This window comes from Cebus imitator, unplaced genomic scaffold (assembly GCF_001604975.1).
Source record: "Cebus imitator isolate Cc_AM_T3 unplaced genomic scaffold, Cebus_imitator-1.0 Scaffold69, whole genome shotgun sequence".
Lineage (NCBI taxonomy): Eukaryota > Metazoa > Chordata > Mammalia > Primates > Cebidae > Cebus > Cebus imitator.
In genome coordinates this window covers 1,903,456-1,910,269 of record NW_016107384.1, presented here as the reverse complement: position 1 = coordinate 1,910,269, position 6,814 = coordinate 1,903,456, and the positions used below count along the sequence as shown (strand labels likewise).

At 40.4% G+C, this 6,814-nt stretch overlaps 1 protein-coding gene and 1 pseudogene across 5 annotated transcripts in view; one reads left to right on the top strand and one right to left on the bottom strand.

Annotated features, from left to right (window-relative positions):
- Positions 1 to 6,093, top strand: part of LOC119471680 — a 17,091-nt pseudogene extending 10,998 nt beyond the window's left edge.
- PRORP (protein only RNase P catalytic subunit) overlaps positions 1 to 6,814 on the bottom strand; it is a 158,024-nt gene that overhangs the window by 131,015 nt on the left and 20,195 nt on the right. The window lies entirely within an intron of this gene.

Below are 6,814 nucleotides of genomic sequence, written 5' to 3'. Positions count from 1 at the left end.
AAATAAGGAAAACATTTGACATTGCGAAGGCCACTGCTAGAAGTGACCTGCTTTTCCTTTTAAGTGTTTAACCTTCCTATAATTCTGAATTCACTGATTCTTCTAGCTTCACATTTTTAGCCAGAATTCTTGCACCAACACACACGAATGGTAATTGTTTAAGGGCACCAGAAACTCTGCGGCTCTAAGACAGTAAACTTAATTAACAGAACTTGTGTGTATTCTGATTGCTCCATCAACAGCCATTTCCCCGTCTTTCTCCCTCTGTTCAGGCCTTCCTATTACCTGAGACATAACATTATTGAAATTAGACCAATTAATAATTCTACAATGGCCTCTAGGTGTTCAAGTGAAGAGTCTCAGGTCTTACAGTTTAAATCAAAAGCTAGAAATCATTAAGCTTAGTAAAGATGGCATGTCAAAAGCTAAGTCAGGGCTGGGCCTGGTGGCTCACGCCTGTAATCCCAGCATTTTGGGAGGCTGAGGTAGATTGATCACTTGAGGCCAGGAGTTCTAGATCAGACTGGGCAACATGACAACACCCCATCTCTACTAAAACTTAGCCGGGCATGGTGACACATGCCTGTAATCCCCAGCTATTCAGGAGGCTGAGGCATGAGGATTGCTCAATTGAACCTGCGAGGGAAAGGTTGCAGTGAAACAAGGTCATGCTGCTGAACTACAGCCTGGATGACAGTGCAAGACTCTGTCTCCCCTGCTGCCCCCGCCACCAAAAAAAACCTAAGATAGCCCAAAAGCTAGGTACCAAACTTTGCAAATGCCAAGTCCTCAAAAGAAACTAAAAGTGCTACTTCAGTGAACAAATGAATGAGAAAGCAAAACGGCCTTATTGCTGTTATGAAGAAAGTTTTAGTGGTCTGGATACAAGATCAAATAAGCCATAGCATTCTCTTAAGCCAAAGCCTAATCCAGAGTAAGGCCTGAATGCTTCAATTCCACAAAGCTGAGAGAGGTGAGGAAGTTGCAGAAGAAAAGTTGGAAGTAAGCAGAATTTGGCTCAACAGGTTTAAGAAAATAAGCAGTCTCCAAAATATAAAAACGCAAGGTACCAGGCATGGTGGCTCATACTTGTAATTACAGTATTTTGAGAGGCTGAAGCAAGAGGATCACTTGAGGTCAGGAGTTTGAGACCAGCCTGGGAAACATAGCAAGACCCTATCTCTACAAAAAATTTAAAAATGATCCAGGTATGGTGGTATGTCTGTAGTCCCAGCTACTTGGGAGGCTTAGATGGGAGGATTGCTTGAGCACAGGAGTTTGAGGCCCCAGTGGACTATGATCATACCACCACACTACAGCCTGGATGACAGAATGAGACACCGTATCAAAAAAAAAAAAAAAAAAGAAACTAAAAAAAAAAAAAAAAAAAAAAAAAAAAAAAAAAGAGGAAGAAACACGAGATACAAAAAAAAAAAAAAAAAAGTGCAACTGGGAGGTTATGGGCACAGACAGGTGGAACCAAAAGAACCAAAATAAGAAACAAAAAAGTGCACAGTAAAGCAGCAAGTACTGATGTAGACGCTGCAGCAAGTTATCCAGAAGATCTAAGGCCACCGATGAATATGACTACACTAAACAGATTTTCCATGGAGACAAAACAGCCTTCTTTTTTTTTGAGATGGAGTTTCGCTCTTGTTGCCCAGGCTGGAGTGCAATGGCGTGATCTCGGGTCACTGAAACCTCCGCCTCCTGGATTCAGGCAATTCTCCTGCCTCAGCCTCCTGAGTAGCTGGGATTACAGGCACGCGCCACCATGCCCAGCCAAAACAGCCTTCTATTGGAAGAAGATGCCACCTAGAACTTTCATAGCTAGAAAGAAGTCAATGCCAAACTTCAAAACTTCACGGGACAGGCTGACTCTCTTATTATGAGCTAATACGGTTGGTGACTTTACATTGAAGCCAATGCCAGCCTACCATTCCAAAAATCTTAGGGACCTTAAGAATTATACTAAACCTCCTCTGCTTATGCTCTGTCAATGGAACAAAGCCTGGCTAACAGCACATATGTTTACAGCATGGTTTACTGAATATTTTAAGCCCACTGTGGAGACCTACTGCACCAAAAAAAAAGACTCTTCAAAATATTATTGCTCAGTGACAATGTACCTAGTCACCCAAGAGCTCTTATGGAGATGTGCAAGGAGATGAAAGTTGTTTTCATGTCTACCAACATAACATTCATTCTAAAGCCCATGGATCAAAGGGTAAATTCAACTTTCACATCTTACTATTTGAAAAAATATGTTTCATAAGGCTATAGCTGTCAGAGATAGTGATTGCTCTGAAGGATCTGGGCCAAGTCAATTGAAAACTTTCCAGAAAGGATTCACCACTCCACATGCCACAAAGAATATTTGTGATTCACGTAAAGAAGTCAAAAGATCAACAGTAACAGAGGTTTGGAAGAAGTTGACACCAACCCTCATGGATGACTTGAAGGGGTTCAAAGTTTCAGTGGAAGAAGGAAGATATGGTAGAAAACGCAAGAGAACTAGAATTAGAAGTGGAACCTGAAGATGTGACTGAATTGCTTCAATCACATAATAAAACTTGGATTAGGAATTGCTTCTTATGGATGAGCAAAGAAAGTGGTTTCTTGAGATAGAACTTACTCCTAGTGGACACACTGTGAATATTGTAATGACAACAAAGAATTTAGAATATGACGTAAACTTAGTAGACAAAGCAGCAACAGGTTTGGAGAAGACTGACCCCAATTTTGAAAGAAGTTCTAATGTGGTAAAATGCTATCAAAAAGCACTGCATGCTGTAAAAAACCTTTTGTGACGAGAAGAGTCAATTTATGTGGCAAACTTCATGATTGTCTTATTTTAAGAAATTGCCACACAATGGCTCATGCCTGTAATCTCAGCACTTTGGGAAGCTGAGGCAGGCAGATTGTTTGAGCCCAGGAGTTCGAGACCAGCCTGGGCAATGTGGCAAAATCCCATCTCGGGAAAAAATTAGAAAAAATTAGCTAAACATGGTAATGTGAGCCTGTAGTTACAACTACTTGGGAGCCTGAGGTGGGAAGATCATGTGAGCCTGGGAAGTAGAGGCTTTAGTAAGCCACGATCTTGCCAATGGCACTCCAGCCTGGGTGACAGAGTGAGATCCTGTCTCAAAAAAATAAAGAAATTGTCATAGCTATCCCAGCCTTCAGCAAACACCACCACTTTGATCAGTCAGCAGCCATCAACTTGCTGAAGGCTCAGATGACCACCAGCATTGTTTTTTGGCAATAAAGTATTTTAAAATTAAGGTATGTATATATGTTGGTTTTTTTAAAACATAATGCTATTGCATACTTAATATGTCTACAGCAGAGTGGAAAGATAAGTTTTGTTGTTGTTTAGAGACAGAGTCTCACTCTTTTACCCATGCTGGAGTTTAGTGGCACAATCATAACTCATTGCAACCTTTAACACCCAGGCTGGAGTGATCCTACAAACTCAGCCTTCCAAAGTAGCTAGGACTACAGGTACACACCACCAAGCCCAGCTAATTAAAAAAATTTTTTTTTTGTAGACATAGGGTCTCACTATGTTGCCTAGGCGGGTGTCAAACTTCTGGCCTCAAACAGTGTTTCTGCCTGGGCCCCAAAACACCGGGATTACAGGTGTGAGCCACTAGCCACAGAAAGATAACTTTTCTATGACCTGGCTAACCAAAAAATTTGTGTGACCTGCTTTATTGCAATATTTACAATAAAGCTTAGAATCAAACTTGTAATGTCTTCAAGGTATGCCTATACTTTAAAATACATGGTTTAAAACTATATTTTACAGATAAATTTCTTTCTCAGATTTTTAAAAAATCAGTAAGCCCCCAAAGTTTTCCATTTACCACACAATGTTTATTTAAATCTGGGGGAAAAAATCCACAGTTCATTTCAGAGATGACAAGATCTTCAAACCCAGAAAAGAGAGAAGAGAAGGGTCTGGAGACTGTGATAGAAAGCTCAGTTCACATATTTCATTTTGTAACCACTACTCTCAAACCACTGTTGGGATATCTGCCCTTCAAATAAAGAAAAAAAAAATCCCTAAAGACCTAAATTAGATAAGTTATTATACTGACATTTCATTTCAATTATGTGTCCTGTCTTAAATTTGTATTTAGAGAAACACCAGAGGGTTCCCCCTTTCTCAATTAACTGAAGAGATATTATCAAGCAGGACAAATGGTTTGCTTTAAACTTAACCCTAAAAACTCAATTAAATGTACCACAGGCAATTTGCCTGCCTCCTTTTCTTTTTCAGAAGAGAGAATCCTAAATCATTAAAACTTTATTTTAAAACTTCTAAATCACAGAATTATGGGGACTGTGATTGTAATTACAGTTTCATTAAAAGTTCATAATGAATGGATCATGGTAGGCTGTTTTATCTTTATAGCTATTCTGATTGAAAAATTTTTTCCCCTTTTCACAGGTGTTGATGAAATTTTTTATAATTAATAAATATTATAATCAGAATAACACCCACTTCCATTCTGAAAAGTACAAGAAAATGACTAAGTAAGATGTCTCAATAAGAACTGAAAAAGGGCCAGGTGCAGTGGCTGACGCCTATAACCCCAGCTCTTTGGGAGGCCAATGTGGGAGGATTACTTGAGCCCAGAAGTTCGCTACAAGCCCAGGCAACAAAGTGAGACCTCATCTCTACAAAAAATCTAAAAATTCGCTGGTTGTGGTGGTGTGTGCCTGTAGTCTTAGCTCGGGAGGCTGAAGTAAGAGGATCACTTGAGCCTGGGAGGTTAAGGCTGCAATGAGCTATGATCACGCCATTGCATTTGGGTAACAAGGGTCTCTTAAACAAAAAAAGAACTAAAAAAGAACATAAGAAACTAATAGAAAATATACTGAGTAGTGAGACTGTTGTCTTTGATTTAACTTCCTTTGTTAATATGCTTGTGTAATAAAATAGAGAGAAATAAACTGTAACTTTTAACGAAAGAAAAAGGAAATCACATCTAAAGCAGAGTATTTTCTAAAACTGGTTTAATGACCCCTGGGTATCCCCAAGATCCTCTCAGGAGATGTGTAAAGTTAAAACTGTTTTCATAACGCTAAGATGTTATATACCTTTTTCTTTTTTTTTTTTTTTTTTGAGACGGAGTTTCATTCTTGTTACCCAGGCTGGAGTGCAATGGCGCGATCTCGGCTCACCGCAACCTCCGCCTCCCGGGCTCAGGCAATTCTCCTGCCCCAGCCTCTTAAGTCGCTGGGATTACAGGCACACGCCACCATGCCCAGCTAATTTTTTGTATTTTTAGTAGAGACGGGGTTTCACCATGTTGACCAGGATGGTCTCCATCTCTTGACCTCATGATCCACCCGCCTCGGCCTCCCACAGTGCTGGGATTACAGGCTTGAGCCACTGCGCCCGGCCTATATACCTTTTTCACTCTCATTTACTCACAAGTATACATTAGAGTTCGGACACAGTATCAAAGAACAATTATGATTATCTCCAAGAGCCAACAAAATCCTCTTTGCTTTTCCAACTACCTATTTCCATGAGCTTCCATTTTCTTCATATGCTTCAACCAAAACACCATACCACAACAGACTGAGTAGAGAAAAAGATGTAAAAATCCAGCTGTTCAACCCTTTTCACCAAAATGATGATACTGAAAGCAAAGAAGGAAATTCCTGCTCTCCCAAAGCCAAATCCAAAGTGAAGGCTTTGAAGGCCAACAAGGCATCCAGTCACACACACAAAAAGATCTGCAGGTTACCCATGTCCCAGTAGCTCAACACACTTTGGCTTTGAAGGTAGCTCAAACATCCTCACTAGAGAACCTGCAGGAGAAACAAGCTTGACTATTATGCCGTCAAGTTCCCCTTGACCACTGAGCTGACCACGAAGGAGACAATACCACATGTGTGTTCATTATGGATATCAAGGCCAAGAAGTACCAGATCAAACAGGCTATAAAGTTCTGTGACACTGACATGGCCGCGATCAACACCCTAATCAGGACTGATGGAGAGAAGGCAGCCTATGTTTCACTGGCTCCTAACTATGATGTTTTGAAAGTTGCCAACAAAATTGGGATAACCTAAACTGCGTCCAACTGGCCAATTCTAAATATAAGGGTTTTTTTTTTTTTTTGCCATTTATTAAAGCCATCTGTCCTTTATTAAGCCATGTCATTAAAAAGATGAGCAAAAATGTGAGACAATGTACTCTTCTTACTAATATTGGTTTTGTTCTGGACAATAGAATTATTTCCTATAAAAATGTTATTTATGTTATATAATAGTTTTTATATTATTTTCAATTAATCAATGCATATTTGGTTGGGCATGGTGGCTCACATCTGTAATCCCAACACTTTGGGAGGCCGAGGTGGGTGGATCACTTGAGGTAAGGAGTTCAAGACCAGCCTGGCCAATATAGTGAAACACCATCTCTACTAAAAAATACAAAAGTTAGCTGGGTGTGGTAGTATATGCCTGTAATCACAGCTACTCAGGGAAGGCTGAGGCAGGAGAATCACTGAACCCAGGAGGCGGAGGTTGCAGTGAGCAGAGATTGCACCACTATACTCCAGCCTGAGTGACAGAGCGAGACTCTGTCCCAAAAACAAAACAAAACAAAACAAAAAACAAAAGCGCTCTGGAATCTTCAATAATTTTTAAATACATAAAAGGGTCCTGGCCGGGCACAGTGGCTCAAGCCTGTAATCCCAGCACTTTGGGAGGCCGAGGCGGGTGGATCACGAGGTCAAGAGATCGAGACCATCCTGGTCAACATGGTGAAACCCCGTCTCTACTAAAAATA